The 17,411-nt window shown below is 50.9% G+C and overlaps 1 pseudogene; it reads right to left on the bottom strand.

Moving 5' to 3' along the window:
• Positions 1 to 16,708: 16,708 nt before the first annotated feature.
• On the bottom strand, positions 16,709 to 16,884 carry LOC121440351 (annotated as a pseudogene).
• Positions 16,885 to 17,411: the final 527 nt, after the last annotated feature.

The following is a 17,411-nucleotide window of genomic DNA, read 5'->3' as shown; positions in this document are numbered from 1 at the left end:
ACGCATGAAACAGAGTAAGCATGCACACAACGACAGAAGACGATGTTGCCTGCCATTCCAGGGTGCAGGGGCCTTGGTGCTGGGCTTTGACAAGGGGCCGGGACAAGGCAAGACAAGAGCTGACAGGCTCCGTTCTACCTTCTACTATAATAAGATCAGGCAGGGGCCAGGTCTGAGAAGGACACCTTTTCACCTGACAGAATTTGAAAGGCAGGCACTTTGTCTCTCCAGCTGGAAATAAGTGTTCTAGGTCACTTTGCAACAAATATGGAGGACCGGGAACCTCCAGGAAATCAGGTGGCAGCATCATTCCCCCCACCCCGTCCTCACAAAAAAAAATTACACGGTGAATCTCAAGCAGAAAGGAGAGAGAACCCACTTCAAATGGCAGGAAGCTTTGGAAACCTCAAAGCCATGCACAGTGACATATTTCCTGCAGCAGTGCCACACCCCAAAACAAACCCAAACAGCAGCCATCTAGGAGAAAAGAAGTATTCAATATCCCCAGGCGGTGGAGGCTATCTCATTTAAATCAACACACCACACACACTCACACACACACACCACACACACACCACACAAACACACTTATACACAGACACACTCTCACACAGACACCAAACAATACACACACACCACACAAACACACTCAGACACACTCTCACACAGACACCAAACAATACACACACACACACACACACACACACCACACAAACACAGACCTCTTACACCTGTTTAAGGTAATGGCAGAACAGAGAACAAAGTTAAGTTTAGGGGAAAAAATTAGGACCAGGGAATTGAAGGGGGCGTTTCTGACTGTTTTTTCCTGGAACTCACAAGAATTCTTAGGGTTTGTGAAAAAAGAAGTTTCAGACATATACATTGTATAAACAGTAGCATATTTATGTCAGAATGGCTGTGACAGATATTATTGCACAATGAAAAGTGTTAAGACTACGGAAGACAGCGTGTGAGAGAAATTTGATAACTTGTGTTCATAACTTGTGTTTATAAAAGCTCACACCTTTATAACCTGCAGGTCTTGTATTTGTATTTACCTGAAATTTGTTTGGTGAGGTTGTCCTTTTAAACTGACAAAACCTCTCAGCTGTCAAACTGCATCAGAGACCTTTGAGAAGGATGAAATTTTACTTGAATTACTGATTAAAAAACGACAGAGGACTTACTTGTTTGGCACCTAGACCTCAGGGTTCTCCGTGGTCACTGAAGGTCGCGTTTGCCTATTGATGTTTAGAGCTGGGCCTGCCAGGCTCCAGAAGATCCTGCGGGCTACGAAATCTGTAGGCAGACAAGCCTACCTTGACCTGAGCAGCTAGGCTGTCGATTCCAGAGATTCTTTTCGTGTCTGGAGATCCTCAGTTCAGATGAAAGGCAGTTTTTCTCGGTGGTCAGCGCTTGGCAGTCGAAGCAAAGTGTGGATGGACGTTGTTCTGTGCCCATTTGCTTTCTGTCTTCTTTGAAGGAAGTAGAGTGCTGCTGCTAGGAGCCAACCTGTCTCTTTTTGTGAGGAAAAGTTTATTAATAATTAAATATTTAAATGCCATGTCTCCCAGATCTCGGAGCAGTTGTGGGCCGTTTATCAGGTGGAACTACAGTATAGAATCTGCCTGGAGAGCCGGGCCTGAGCTTGACTGTACCGGCTCTTAATTTACCAGGCAAGATTTACATTTGTAAAAAGACAGAAAGAAAAAAAACTGCTTGCAATAGAAGGTTAAGGGCAGAACTGACAATAGTAGAGAACATCTTACTACATTTTAAATGAGGTTTGGATCAAATATAAAGTGTTTTTGTAAGAAACTTAAAAGTACATGCCAGCATAAAACATAAGACTTATTGTTTCTGTAGTCTGAAATGAGATGCAATGAACAGACAATTATAACATTTAACGGTAAACATAGGTGCACCTAAGTTACATGTACGAACATACACACAGAGGGAACAGGAATTGGGCAAAGTGGATGTTCTTGGTGCGGCCAACCTAAGGCGTGCCACTGCACAAAACACACAAGCAACAGAGTCAGCACTGGGGGAGCAGACAGGGAACACTTCAGTAAAGATGACAGGACTTGGTCATCTACCTGGCTCTCAGTTAAGATGTCGGTGAAGTCATCTGACCTCAGTTAAGATGATGGTAAGTTCACCTGACCTCAGTCAAAATGGCAGCGGGACATATAGTGTATGGAAAAGCCACGAAATTTGAGCCGCAGGGATTTTAAGTTTAATAAAAAGAGAGACCCAGAGGCGTGATCCGCCCTGTACCGAACCACCATACCACAAGCCGTGGTGGGGAGCAAAAGGCTGGAATTGAAAACAGCCGCCTCATGGATCCGACCAATCTTGTTGGCAGCAGTAGCGGTGGCAGGGACAGTTTGAGGAATCTCCTTCCGTTTGTTTGTATGTTGACAGTAGTTAGAAAGCTCCCATAAAAGTGGAGCCTGGGGGACACTGGCGGAGTGAGGGAAGGAGCTGAAGAATTAGGACATTAAGGCCTGGGGTCTTAGGGCCTCTAAAAGGCACTCATCCCAGGGAATGGCTGGACTGACGGACATGGATGAAAGCCTGTGAAAATGGTGACACCACAAGGCCTATAGGGGGACATCTCCCATCTAAGGGCGGGTGACTAGGCTTCAGGGCCCGCGAGGTGATCATGGGCCTCACTTCCACCCTGGAGTGGACAAGGCCCAGAAGGGCTGCCTGGGAAAGCTTCCTGAAGGTGCTAGGGACCCCGACGCATGAGCAGGACCGCTTGTATGCCCCTGCAGAGACTCGGGGCCTTCCACATGGCTCGTTCAGTACCCTTTGAGCATTCCCGCCATTCCTCACAGGTCCTTACTTCCACATGTGGGAGCATTGCAAACAGGGAGCAGAGGTGTTCCGGGCACTTTCAGCCCTTCCTAGGTGAGTTTCCAGTTTGTGCATGCACAACCGAAAGCTCCAAGTCAAGTATGCTTCATTGCAGGGTCGGTCTCAAGACGGACCAGCGCCAGCCTGGCTCACATATGCTGACATGGTTTTCTATAGAGGTAGAACACTTCCCCATAGTGAGGCCGACCTGGGATGCCGGCCCCTCCCTCGCCCACCCGGAGGACCAAGAGCTAAAAGGGAGTCTGAGGATTGTGGAGAGCTGCGTCCCTCTGGGTGAGTGAGTAGTTACTGAAACCCAGGTTAGTCTCTGAGATGACGTCCTGAGCCCAAATTCCCCAGTGGAGTGGAGGAGGCCTGGAAGGGCTGTGTGGAAAGCTCTGATAGGAAGCAGGGACTGAGAAGAGTGGGCGGGACGATATGTGTGCTCACAAAGGACCAGGGACCTACCACATGGCCCTTTCTGATGTCTGGGCCAGTGAGACATTCATCCGGGTCCACAGGTCCACAGTTGTGCTGAGTCAAAACACGAGTGTGGGTGTTTAAGGTCCTCCCGAGCCTTAAAGGGAAATTTCCCCTCGACGCGTGCATACGTGTGTGCATGCCTGCGTGCATACGTGCTTGTGCGTGGTTGTGGGCGGGCCTAAAGACATTGGACAGGAGCACGCATGCTCACGCGCCCACGCTTTTCCACAGAGGCCGACGATTTACCGGAAGTGAGAACTAACTGGCTGTGACCACTGCCGAGGGGAAGCCGGGTTTCGGGTCGCCCTCCCGAGGCCATTCCTCTAGGTGAGTGACCAGGTGTTAGGACCCAGGATCTTCCCTGAGGTGGTTGGTGCCTGGCTCCTGAATTCCACACCACATCTCCTCTCCTCATGGCCCAGGTTCCCGGAGGAAAGTCTAGGAATGCTTTGTGAGGGACGCGGGACTGAGAAGAGCGGACCAGAAACAGGGGTGCTTGGGGAAAGACTTAGGGACCTCCCCATGGCCCGTTCCGAGGTCTCTGGGCACTTCCGATGTCCTCCGGGACATCCGTGGAGGGCGGGCCTAGGTGAAAGGGGCGGTGGGTGTTCAGGTTCTCGCAAGCCTTAATCCGCTCTATTCCGGGACACGCGTGTGCCACCCCAACACTCAAGTCACGTATGTGTCATTGCCCCGTGGGCCTAGCTAGGTGTGACGCACCTTCGTGGGTAAGGAGGGTCTGTGGGGATCAACGTGAATCCTGTCCTCCTAGGTTTGTGACGAGGTATGGGGCCCCAGGAGAGCCCGTGATGTCCAGAGCCTCGCTTCTGAATGTGACTGGAAGAGGCCAGATTGAGCAGTCTGAGAAAGCTGTGCTGGGGCCCCACGGCCTGAGGGCACTGGGCAGGGCAGTTTTGCCTGCTGCTGGAGGGACTAGGGACCTTCCAGGAGGCACCTTTTGTACCTCTTGGGCATTTTCCAGATTGGTCCAGGGCAGAGAGCTAGACGGGCGGGCACACCGAGAAGAAGAGGTGCTCTGGGCCTTTCCCACCCTCGATAGTGGGGTCCCGTTTCAGCCATGTGTGACTGCAAGCCCAGAGTCCCTAGACATGATTTCTAGGTGAACCTTACCATAGAAGTGGAAGAGCCTAGGTTAGACCCTTGCCTACCCTCCTTTCCGCTCTTCCAGAATCAGGGATTCTTAGGTTCAGGAAGTGAGGACGAACTAGGTGTGATCCCCCTCGAGTGGAAGGACAGTCTCAGAGGATGGTGGTGAAGCAGGTCCACCTTGGCGAGTGACTGGTCACTAGGGCCCACCATGGTGGCCCTTGAGGTGATGTCTGGAGCCTCCCTTCTGCATCAGACTGCAATCAAGGACAGAGGGGAGATCTGAGAAAGCTCTGTCAGGACCGCAGGGCCCTGAAGGAGTGGGCAGGACAGCATGTGTTCTGGTGAAGGAAGTCCTGTCCCTTCGAGCCCCCGTCACTGCAGTTCCCGGACCAGTCGTGTGCACCTTCAAGTCCAGGTCAACACACAAGCTTCCTTACTTGCATGGGTCTAGTCCTTTAGCTCCTTGCAGCAGGCTCATCCATGCATGCCTGCATGCTTCTCCACCTGATCACACATCATCCCATTCGGGGATGTGGGGCCCACTCAGGTGGGACAAGCTTCCCAAGGGAAGAGAACTCTCAGGGAAATGTGGCTGAAGTGTGGTCACGTTATCTGGGTGGGTCCCTCTTCTGAAGATCTGGTGGTTCCAAAATCAGAGTCAGCCTGGATCCACAGTACTTGGTGCTGTATCACCTACCACACACGCCAGGCACTACCCCACCCCCATTCTGCCACACACACACACACACACACACTCACACACGCACGCACACACACAGACAAACACACACACTCTCCTCATGTCTGTGCACCAGCTGGGCCCACATGCGAGGCATCTCTCATGCATAGGAGTTGTTCCAGCCAGTAGGAAAGCATGCTTGTGGAGGCAGGCAATGTCTAGGTGTTACCTTCCTCTAAAGAGAAAGAGGTTTCTGAGGGAAAGGTCTTGGAGTAGGCTCCTCTTGGTGGGTGACTGCTTATTCTAAGAGAAACTGTGTCAGAGTGTGCGGAGGTGATCAGGCTTGTGCCTGGAAGATCCAAACTTGGCCTGTGAGGTGACTTGTCGAGGGGCAAATAGAAGGGCCCCCGGGGGCTGCACTTCATCACAGAGGGGTGTGGATCGTCATGGGGCTCCCTACAAATGCCACAGTGAAAAGAGTAACGATCCCCACGAGATCAAGATGAAATCTGTGTGCAAATACCTTAGTTATTTAGCAGATGTTGGTTCAAACTTCTAGAGGCTGACCCCAGGCGGGTTGTTTTTGACACGATTAAATAAAGCACAATTTGGGGGAAAAAATTCTTGGTAACGATGATCTCAGTAACATGTGCAGAATGAATATGGAGGCCTGACTACATAGAAACTCTCTTGCAACGTACATGTGACCTCTACCACGAAGATGGGTTCTATAGCTTAGGGACCTGGGGTCTGGTGTGGCTCAGTCACGCGGATAGCGTTGAGGTCACCAGGCCGTAACGTCCATGGGCCATCTCCCCTAAGGATGGGCTCTGTTGACCGAGAAACCAAACTAAAGGTGAAGGTCTAGGGAGGGAGAGTCAAACATAATAATCTGGGAGATCCGGGTGTGGCCTGGCTCTGCAGGCAGCACAGATCACCAGGCTGTTAACAGCATCCTCTCCAGGTCTTCTGGTTGGAAAACAGACCTAGGCATCCCTTCTTTTGACGAGACTAGCCTGGGTGCTTACCGTTCCTAGTTCCCATAGTGCTTGTCTGTGAGCACAGGGGCCTCATGCCCGCTTACAGGCTGTGTGTCACTCCCTGTGCGAGGGTATATTGGCGAACCTCTGCATTTGCCTCCATTGGGTCCTTCAAGGATGTTGGAGTCCATGTGTTGCTTCTGAGACATGCAGACTCAGAGTGGGTAGGGATTTCAGCTGAGTGTTCAGCAGGACTCAAGCGTGAAGTGCAGGGACTTGGCTCCAGTGACCCCATTGGCCGTCAGTGGGCTGGTGTCTGGGTTAATGGCCACTTGGTTTGGGGCCAGCCCAAGCAGTCCTATCCTGGGGCCAAGAAGTCAGCAGAAAGGGCCGAGACTGAGGGCTACAGGGCTGTGGAGAGCTCTGCATTCAGACAGAAAATTGGGACAGAATGTGATTGGATGTTGCGGGATATCGGTGTCATCCTCCTACCTCCTCTTGGCTGCAGCACAGAGAGTGCCAGGACTCATGGCCACAGCCTGTGCAGTCCGGGTCCCTGTTTCCATTGCGACCACGACATTCTTCTCGGTGTCTTTACTGTCTGTGTGCACCAACATTTCAGGAGTCGTCCCCAGCCCCGCAGAGCCCCAGCCATGTCAAGCAAGGAGCAGAAACATACAGAGAGAAGTGCCAAGCGCCCTAGGGTTGATCAGAATCTCCCACCAGATGACTTGCAGAACCCAGGTCGAGTCACCCCCGGTAACAACTGATATGGGGCATATGGGTGGGGGGATCCTAACCGAGGGGGGACATTCTGCTACTCCTCGACGGGTGGAGCACCGGGGTGGCCTAGTACTCACCGGGTCTTTCCCCGGAGTTCCAGGTGTGGGTGTGGGGATTCGCGTGCTGAGAAGTGATTCTCAAGCACGCTCTGGGTTTCTGTCCCCACCCGATGTTCTTCCCCGTGGCTGGGGTGCAAGGGAGTTGGCCTTGGCCAACAGGCCTCTGAAGAACCCGTGGGCCACGGTGGTTTTCCTTGCAAGGCTTGTACAAACACAAGTACCTGCTGTCCCCAGACTCAGGCCTAGTTGAATTTCACCTGGGTGGGACTGGGGTGGGTCATGAGTTCCTGGAAGAGTACTTTAAAACTGCCCTCGGCGATGGACTCTGTGGACCCCAGACTGAAGCTGTTTCCCACGTGGGACCATGAGAACAGCACACTTCATTCACAAAGGTTTTTCCTTTCTTCTCGGTGCAGCAAACAATCCGGCGGCTGATACCAGTGAGATGGGCAGCTGTTCCTCAGGATCAAACGTGCAGGAGGCCAGGTGATGTCTTAAAGCAACTTTGGCCTGACCCAGGAAGTAGTTTCAGTGTTGTTTTCTGCAGAAACTTCTGCCCTTTTCTGGGAGACGGCTACAAACGGAGAGTTTGGTGTTTCGTGAAATAAGCCAGCACCAGAGACGACAGTCAGCTGTTTTCTCTCATTTGAGGATCCCAGATTATAAATAGGTCCATAAAATGATATCACCCGAACTCCGAAGGGAGACTGGGGAGAGGCAGGCAATGGCCAATAGAGGGGAAGGTTTGAGGAGTGGAGGCCGACTCTGGAGGTGGAGTGTGGTCACGTGGCATGAAGGTTGAAGAGACACTGCTGGGTAATAGAGGAGGAGTAAGTAGCGGGAGGGGATTGAGGATGGAGGAGAGTGAATACGGCTGTAGTTCACGAAAGACGGCTGGGCACACCTCTATGAAACCCGTCAGTGCTGTACAGTGAATGGGCTCCGGTCAGCATGTAGTATACCAACCCCTAGGCTGTCACAACATAACACAAAGCCGCTGCTTGCGGAGAGGAGACTCTTTGTGGAGCCCAGTGCAGTTGGGCTGGGAAGGCCAGGGATGCAGTTTTCCTGAGTCATCCAGCACCCAGCCTGAGGTTGGTTTCCTGGGGATATGGCTGACTTTGAGTCACCCACGCTCCAGTAAGTAACCCTTAACCGTGTGCCCATATGTATCTGCAGTGAGCTCTTTGGTTCCCTGTGAAAACCTGAGTAAAGGAGTAAGACCAATGACCCGGGAGAGGCAAATCCGACTTTGCCTCACATGAGCGCTGGTCTCTCCGAAATCGCGTGCCTCGCCTGCCTTTCCTTCAGAGCGAAGTTAGGATGTTTGTCCTCAGTTAAGGATTCTTGTGTGCATTTTCCACAGGGAGCCTGTTCAGAAGAGGATACGGGATTTCAAAGGTGTGTTTGAGCAGGTCTTGCTAGTCCAGGAGCTTTCTTTCCGACCCTACAACTCAAGCGTGGTGAGAACGTGGTCGCCTGTCAACAGGACAACAGGAGTCTGTTAACAGTTCTGTCGCTCAGGGGATGGATTTTTATCATCATTATTATTAATTTTTGGAAGAGTAAATTGCCATTGTCGTCTAGGGGCTACCTTTAGCTTAACTTTTCACTAGCTGCTCTGAACAGGGGGATGTTGCAACTGTCACTGAGGCGGGGGGGGGGGAGAGTGTCCTGCTTCCTGCATTGCACTGGAGATGATGGGCAAGCAGGTTGATCTCTGCTTTTTATCTTACTGCACGAATGGTATGTGGCATTTCGGCAGCTGTTTTTCACCTTCTGAATTAAGTCACTTTTCTGGCTTTCCAAAGTTGCCCTCCTCCAGGAACCCCTGCCCAAGAAGGGCTTGGAGAGCAGCATTTAGGCCGTACACACCCGTGAGCCTGTCAGGGAAGGGTGAAGGCAGCCAGGCCGTGGCCCGGCAAGAAGAGTGTCATGGCGTGCGAACGAACATCAGCATCACGCATGCCACACTAGCTTGTGGTCTGTCGTCCACGGTAACCAAGTCAGAGTACCACACGCCCCTCAAGCTGAGACAGCTTTTTTTTATTACTTGTGTAGGTGACCCTAAAACAGCATTACAAGAGAGACATCGTCAATTCTTTGCCGGTGTATAGAGTCAGTTCATGCAAGCAAGGATGTCCGACAGCATTCCTTCTTTGTGGTACAAATGAACTGCTTGGTTTTTGAGGTTTCCAGAAAACGGTTTGTCAGTTCAGTGGTGGTCACTCGTCAAAGCACGATGCCCCCGTTTCTGTATTGCTAGCACAGAGGAGGTAGAGGCGGGAGAAACCAGAACTGGAGGTCGTGCTCGCTTACCTCTCAGGTTTGAGACCGGCCTGGGCTGCGCAAGAGGCGGTCTAAAATTTAAGAAAAGAAAAATAGAACAAAGAACAAAATGAACACCAGATCTGTACATACTCCTTCCTGTTACCGTGTAGGTGGTATGTCAGGGATGAAAGAGCGCCTCTTCCTGTGGATACTTGATTTAAAGTGATACCATTTCCTTTGTCGACTAGGGGACATTACCCGGTCCTTCCTGGCAAAGAGGAAGCAGTTTGAAAAGGATATACATGCCTCTTTCAGAATCCTGAATGCAAACCTCCACAGTATTTTCAAAGCGCAGCAGAAGTCAAGGTAAAGTTGTGACCGACCCTCTGTAAAGGAAACCTGTACCGCTTTCGCTCTTCCTTCCAAAGTCACTCCCGCCTGCCATTGTGACACTGTGCTGAGTGGAGTCGCTAATGGGACCTAGGTAGCACTGCATTTTCTCTGTGAGCTAGTCCTGTCCATAGCTGGAGGACCGCCCCCCTCGTTTATGCCGCTCAGGTGTGTTAGCTGCAGCAGGACTGGTAAGAGAACAGTTCCTCACCGGTCAGATGACAATACAGATAATGTCCTGTGAGGAAGGCCAGGCCTCTGTGGTCCTCAAAACTGTACCTTTTAGGATGTGCCATCGGCGCTCTCTTTGGTAAATCGTCGTCCCCGTGTGGGGAAATGGTTCTGTGCACTCTTTGTGTATGTGACTCCGAGAAGATGAAGGGTATGTTGCCTTCAGTACACGGACTTGGGCTTTCAGGATATCTAGGTTACTCCATAAGGGGAAGGGAAGATGAATCTAATTTTAAGCCGGAAATGCAATCTTGGGAAACGTATGCCTCCGAGCATCCTCGGCGTGCGAGAGGGAAGACGCACAAAGTGATGACACCGGTAGCAAATTAAGACAAGTTCTTCTGGGACGAGAGTGATATTTCCGCCTCTCAGGAGACAATTTAATTCATGCCCCCTTTCTCTTTTGCGCCTGGCTCTTGTCTCAAAATGTGAAGTGTGTGCATGCGTCCTTGCCGTAGCCTCACACAGCGTGACAGTGCTCAGTAATTGTGACTGTGTTTCACAGGCAAGAGCTTCACGCCATGCACTCCCAGATGTTTGAGTCGCTGCATCAGGGGTGGCTGGACGATGTGGAGAGTTCAAGGAAGCAAGAAGATCACCTCGCTGTGAGTGTCGCTCTTAGCTTGGAATAGAGCCACCTTGTCTGTTTCCGAAGTGGCGGGGCTTTGATGCTTTGATGCTGCATATCGCCACGGAAAGGGACCCGACAGGACAGGACGGGACATGAGCATCGGGAGACAGGGAGGGTGGTGCTTGTGTCCCCGAGAGACTGGCCGTCCTCTCCAGCTTGCTTCTTTTTCTGTGGAGGGGTGGTGTGGTCATGGCTTAGGAGCCAGCATAGGAGGGAGGCGGAGTAGGCACTGCTTGGAGAGCGCAGGAGAAGGTATGGGCTTGGGTGCTCAGAGGGAAAGCTATACCATCCGTGCAGTGCAGATGCCAAAGGTGCAGGACAGGGTGAGGGTGCGGTCCCAGGTAGACTTCTGACACAGTGACGAGGGAGGCAGAGTGAGAGCAGTGCCTGTGGCTGTGGCAGAGCAGGTGGAGGCTTAGCGTTCAGAGGTAGCTAAGTGTTCATGGACACAGACTAGTGCTGTCTTTGAGGAGTCTTTCATCCTGATGGAGGACAGGGCGGTACTCCCAAAGATGCTGACTTCCAAAAGTAGGGAAGCAGAGCCTGGAATCTGAGGGAGATGGAGACAGATTCCAGTCTGGCGGTGAGGAGCATGTTCTCCGGACCCCACTGATTGCCATGCAGCCATAGTCCTGCTGCTTGCTCCTCATGAAAACTCAGAAAATGAGTCACCTCCCTGCCTCAGTTTCCTAGGAGGGTGAAAGCAGAGCCGTGAAGAATCCCCGCCTTTCTAGACTTTGTGTATCGAGTGCTTGCAGTTTTTGACATGTTGCTGTGGAATGTTTGACCGCAGGAGCTGCAGTATGTTTGCTATTCGTCTTCCCTGCCCTTCTTATTAGGTCGATAATACAGTTGATGGGATGATGTCACACTCCGGGGAATGACTGATTGATGAAGAACTTTTGGGGGGGGGAGGGTTGGGAGAAGGGATTCCTTGGAAGCTAGTCCGTGCCCTCGGTGTCTTCAAAATACTTTGTGAATAAACAAAGGAACGTTTTGTGCTTAATTTTGGCGAGTGAGGAGGGAATCCACAGATGAGGTGGGGCTTATGTTAATTTCAAACTGAATAACGATTTTATAGTATTTTTGCACCAGCTAGACGGACTATCTCCCTCTGTGACAGGTCAGGTCTTGTTATGTTGCTTTTGGCACTGAAGGGCATGTCTTCAAACGCGTTCTTGAAATGTCAGCACACAAAACATCACGGGAAGCGATTTCTGTGACTGGCAGCAGGGTTGGATGTTCAGTTGTACTGACATTTTGTCATTATTCTCCTACGTTTCAGCTTATAACTTGGAAGCAGATGAAGATTTTACAGAAAGCTATAGGGGATCACGAAACTACGATTGGAAACGCTAAAGATTTACGTGACACATTTTTGAAGGTCTGGTAGATTGCACTTGTCAACAGAACACACCCCTATGCCATGCCACGTGTCTATAAAAGGAGAAGACAGATTGGCCCTTTCTCAGCTTGTGGGAGAAGTAATTAGTTTTGCAGAGCATGATCACACTCTCTTGGGAAAATTTTCCCCACACCTAGGAGCGATGCTAAGGTTTGTTTGACCTGGGAAGCCGATGACAGTGTCGGGGGCAGCTTTCTAGCACAGGAGCTGGTGACGAGAGCTCTGCTTAGAGAGGATCACAGTGCATCGCAGTGATGAGTTATGGACCTCCGGTGACATTGCGATGGAGATTGGCACGTCTGGGGATCCTTCTGGTTTTCTCTGACTGTTTGGATTGGACAGATCAGTGAAATACACAATGGGCAAGGGTAGCTTTTATTTTCTTTCATACATTTATAGTCTTCCGACATTAGCATTGTTCTCCAGTGTTGGTGGTCATGCGTTTCAGCATCTCCCCAAGAGATGTGGGAAATGAAAAAACTGGTAGAGGGTTAATCCTCTTTGAACTGCGAGCTGGCAGTTCTACCCTTGCTGAAGCTCCAGGTCCTAAGTGACCTCTGTATATCCAGGGATTGAAGCAGCCCTTCAGTGGGAATTCTTTTTGATGCTCTCATTAAAATGCTCTGTGAAAGATCTCTCCTCAGACCCGACTCAGATGCCCTATCTAAAGTGCTCCATGTGTCATAGTAAATTGAATGTTTTCAGGATGCTGGCGAGAAGCTAGGTCTGTCTTCTCTGAGCAAGTGTGAGTACCCCTGTTGGTACCCTAGTGAATATTCCTAGCACCCCCGTGTACTCCAGGAATGTGCCTATAAGCCCAGAGTGGAGAGGGTAGAGACAAAAGGATCCCTGGGGCTTGTGGGACCACCAGAACAGTCAAACTGTAAAGCCTCGTGTTTCGTGAGAGACCCTGCCTCAAAACTTGATGTGGTGAGGGGTTCTGGAAGGCGTAGGTGTTCCCGAGTGCACACGTATGCTTGCAGACAGGTACACGTGAAGGAAATCACTTTGAATTTGTTATGACCTCTGGTCGCCATACTCAGACACATGTGCATGCACACTCTCCTGCACCCCCATGCACGCAGAAATATAAGTTAGTATTCAAGACCTTGAAAGCCACCTACATACATCTAGGCCTTTAGGAAGAGCTTAAGAAAGGGAACATGCAGCTCTAATGCAGCTGAGTACTGCCTGGGAGCCTGTTGGAAGAGCCACCCAGAAAGGCTCCCTTCTAACTGTGGGTGCTCAGTGTGAGCAGCAGCAGTAGCTCAGAGGGAGCCTTGTGACTGGGTTTCTCTGGCTTCCCAGGTGGTCCCTTCTGCCCTGTGCTCGCTCTTCTCGCTCTCCCTCTGCTTCTCCACCCAGGCTTCCCTCCTTTCCTAGTCCTCAGTTCTGCCTCTGAGAGACTGTTGTCCTGAAACACGGCCTTTCCCTCTCCCAGATTTCCCGGTGGCCTTCTTGCTTTGTTCTCTCTGTTTCCTGTGTCCTCCGCACAACACCCTCTAACATACACACACACACACACACACACACACACACACACACCACCCACACCTTCTTGAAAGCTTCACTGGCTGCTTGCTTCTGTCTCCCCGTCTTCCCTCCCAGAGTACCAGCTTCTCCTGAAGTGACTCCCATTCCCTACCCATGCTTTGCTTCTGTTTTGTGCCCAGAAAGCACCATGTGCGCTGTCTTCCCTAATGTTTCTACTGCTTGCAGTCGCCATCTGTGTCCTCTTCAGCCGCCAGCCCAGCAAGCTCCCCTTCCATACCTGTGTTCAGCTAGTGTGCAGGTCATCTGTTCCTAAGCTGCTCTGGACCCCGGGAATAGGGCAGGGACTGGACCGGAGTTTTGCCCTTTTCTGGAAAGAGGGCGACACACTTCTTTCTCCTCTGTGTCCACCCCTGCAGTGTCCTTTGAGAGAACAGAGGGATTTGAGTCCTGGCTTGAGCTTTCCTTAGACCGAAGGGTCGTGGGGTTGCACACTGTGTGTTCTTCGGTGAAAATCACATTCTATGGGCATGGCAAATGGCTCCTTCCTCTGGGCAGCCTTGGGGGTGTCCAGTGTGGGAATCCTTGGGGAGTCTCCAATGTGGGCCCATGCCTGGCCTCCCAGGTCTGCCCCACATGAGGCCTTTAACATATCTCCACCCATTTTCCTGATAAGTCCCTTTGCTCTTCTTGTCCCACAATGATACCACCTTAAAATGTGGGACTGGAAGGTTTCCTGAAGTGGAGTAACTCTTTAGATGTGCTGAAGTAGCCACTGTTCTTACTCTGAATTCCTAACAAGCATCCTTTGGCTATGCAAAGTCGGTTCTTTTAAAATTACATGAGGTGAGGTGTCAAGCCAGACTCGAGTGGAGATTTGTTCGTTTGTTTGTTTCAGAAAGCCAAGGACTTGCATGAACATGGCAAAACTCTCATTGGTGGCGAAGAAAGTGAAGTGAAGAAACAAATCTCCAAGGCGCAGGACAGAGTTATCATGGAAAGTGTAAGTCGTGGGTCTGTGATGCTGTGTGCCTCGGAATGGCTTCCTAAGGGCAGAGATGGAACAATGATCCCCTAACTCTCCGTTTTCCCACAGCAAGAGCAGGATGTGTCGGTAGTTGAAACGTACCTTCAGTCCCTGGTCCTTACAGCTGTGAAGAAACCTTCTGAAGCTCACCTGGAGGAGGCACAGGGAGCAATAGCCGTGCCCAGAGGGTGTTAGTAGTAGTCAGTGCAGCTCCTTTCTCTTTACTTTGTCGGTTAGAAATAAGACTGAGACTCTGTTGACCATGAAGTGAACCCCAACAGTTCTGTGAGTAGCAACATTTAAGTGTGGACCCTCCTGACCCTGACATTCTCCCCAGCAGGGCCAGTTACATTCAGGAAGCCAATGTCTTTTGATTCTACGACAGGCTGCTTTGGTTCTCTGTCACCTGCCCAAAGTGAATGTTACCTTGCTTATTTCAGGAAGAAATAAATAACGGTGGGATCCGCCTTTCCGTGCTTGCTTTCATCCATTCATGAGGTCACAGAGCCAACTGCATTGCAAATGGAAAACCAGCCCCACCTGCTCACTCAGACGTTCAGTAGAGCACAACTCTGTAGTTTCGTGCTCAGATGCGCTAGACTGTTAACACGGTTCCCGAGGCAGAGCCAGATCTTCACGTGTTGGCTTAGAGCTTGCAGTGGGGCTCTGGCTTTTCCCAAAGACATCCAGACTCATTTCTGGCATTATTCAACACTGGCTGGAAGATCCCTGCCCTTCCCTTTGGTCAAAAATATTTTATCTGTGAGTGTGTGCATAGGCACTTACAGTTTCAGTATTTTCGGTGGGTGTTTCCACGAGCATTTTCTAGTGTTCTCTTTAGAGTTTAATTTTACTCACGTAGTTCTGCGTGTGCGTGCGTGTGTGTTTGTCTGACTCTTGTGTCATTCTCTTACTCTTGTCCTGTGCTGTATCTTTTGAAGGAATCCCGAGAATCTGTGTTCAGTACATTTGACATTTATCTTCCTTGTTGAGTCTTTGCGAGCATATTCCCAGTGTGTGTCGGTACCAGGAAGGTCAGACTTTAGGCTCAGTTCCCCTAGGGCTTGAGTTACAGGGGGTTGTGAGCTACCCAAAGTCGGCGGTGGCTAGCTGAATCCCAGTCTTCTGGAACCACAGCTGGAGCTCTCAACCATGGAGCCATCTCTCCAGCCCTGTTCAGCACACTTGAAATTGCTTGACCTTTTACCCGGAGTTTGTGAGCTAAGCCTATTCTTTGTGTAGATTACAGAAATGAATCTATGATGGAGAACAAAAGCCTTCTGGGAGGGGAGAGAGGAAGGAGGATCACATTCTCCTGTCCTTCCCGTCCTGTGGCTCTGCCTACCACTCTTTGTCCCAAATTTTCATGGTGAATTCTAGTCTTCCTTTGAAGGCCAACCTGATGGATTTTTTTCTTTTTTACAAAAATGTTACGTGTGTGTGTGTGCACGCACACGCACACGTACACAGATAGGACAGAGGATAGACCTTGGGAGTGAGTCCTGAAGTTGTCGGACCTGGAGATTGGACCCAACTCATCAGGCCTGGTGGAATGTGCCTGTTCAGCCATCTTACTAGCCCATTGACTTTACTACCACATACATCCCTCCATCCCTCCATCCCTCTTCCCTCCCTCCATCCCTCTTCCCTCCCTCTTCTCTCCCTCTTCCCTCCCTCCATCCCTCCTCTCCCTCCCTAGTATTCCCTTCCTCCTCTTGTGTTTCACCCTCACCCCTGCCGTGTGTGTGACTGTGTAGGGCAAAGGCTGACACTGCGTATCATCTGTAACCCCTCTTTTCCCAGACAGGATGTGATATTTATTACTGAACATGATTTAGTAGGGTAGAGGGTAGCACCACAGTAGAAGCCCCGAGGAGTGCGGGGCCCGCCAATGCCCGTGGGACCAGGATTGGTGATGCAGCTGACCCCTCGGCCATCAGGAACGAGTCACTTCTCAGCGACTGTGTCCTTCAGATCAATCTACATTCAGTTTAGTGAAGCCTCACCTCTTTGAGAGAGACAGACAAAGTAGAACTCAGTGAGGACGACCAGGGCAAGAAAGTGGGAGGAAGGGGCTTAATAACACCACTTGCCTCTGGCAGCACGGAGAGCTTGAACTTGGCTTTACTTAGGGCCTCGATCCGATGTTCCTTATTCTGAGGCATTATTCAGGTGGACGTGATGGCCTGGACAGTGAGACCCCTGGCCGTGGTGACCTGAGGCTTCCCTAGGGCACAGCGAATACCTGTCTGGGGCCTAGATTGGAGGCGACATTGAGGTCAGAGCTCGAAGAGCCTTCAGAAGATTGTCTCCAAGGTCCCTTCGGGGAGCCCATACAGGCAACAGGGTGAGGTCACTCCGAACGAGTGTGCTGTTGGCAAGCATTGCACACCAGGCCCCAGTGAGAAGCTGCTGGCAACCGTTGCACAGCGCGCCCCGCTGAGAAAGGGGACCTCCCGTGCAGCTTAGTTGGCTGCAGATTTACCTTATCTTTTAAGACACAGTCTCTCAGTGAACATGAAACTCACTGATTTTGTCAGGCGGAGTGGCCAGAGAGCTTTGCGGATGGATCCAGCAATCTGTCCTCCACGCCAGACATGCCGGCTCTAGGGTTTAAGAGTATTGCTGTGCCTGGATTTTCCGTGGGCGCTGGTGATCTGAACTCAGGTTCTCAGGTTTGCATGGGAAAACCTAACCCACTGAGCCATGATCCTTGCCCATCATTAATTTTATGGTCTGTAACATTAGTGTTAGAAATGAATGACATCTGTGGTGCCATTTCATCCCACGTACACATGTGCATGGATGGTGTGCAGCCTCGCCATACTGCTTCCTTCTCCCTGCTCTCAGATGCTACATCTCACAAATTTTTCTCTCAAGTGCTGGTGTTACAGACACTCACCGTTAGCCTGAGATGTGGTATGTGTGTGTAACTGTGCGTGTGTGTATGTGTCCATGTATGTATGTGCAAATGTGTTCGTTCAGGTTCCCGTGGAGGGTGTCTGA

This window comes from Microtus oregoni, unplaced genomic scaffold, assembly GCF_018167655.1.
Source record: "Microtus oregoni isolate MIOR12 unplaced genomic scaffold, Mior012 000067F_003, whole genome shotgun sequence".
Lineage (NCBI taxonomy): Eukaryota > Metazoa > Chordata > Mammalia > Rodentia > Cricetidae > Microtus > Microtus oregoni.
Note: the sequence above shows the minus strand (reverse complement) of the source record. Positions and strands in the feature narration are given on the sequence as shown.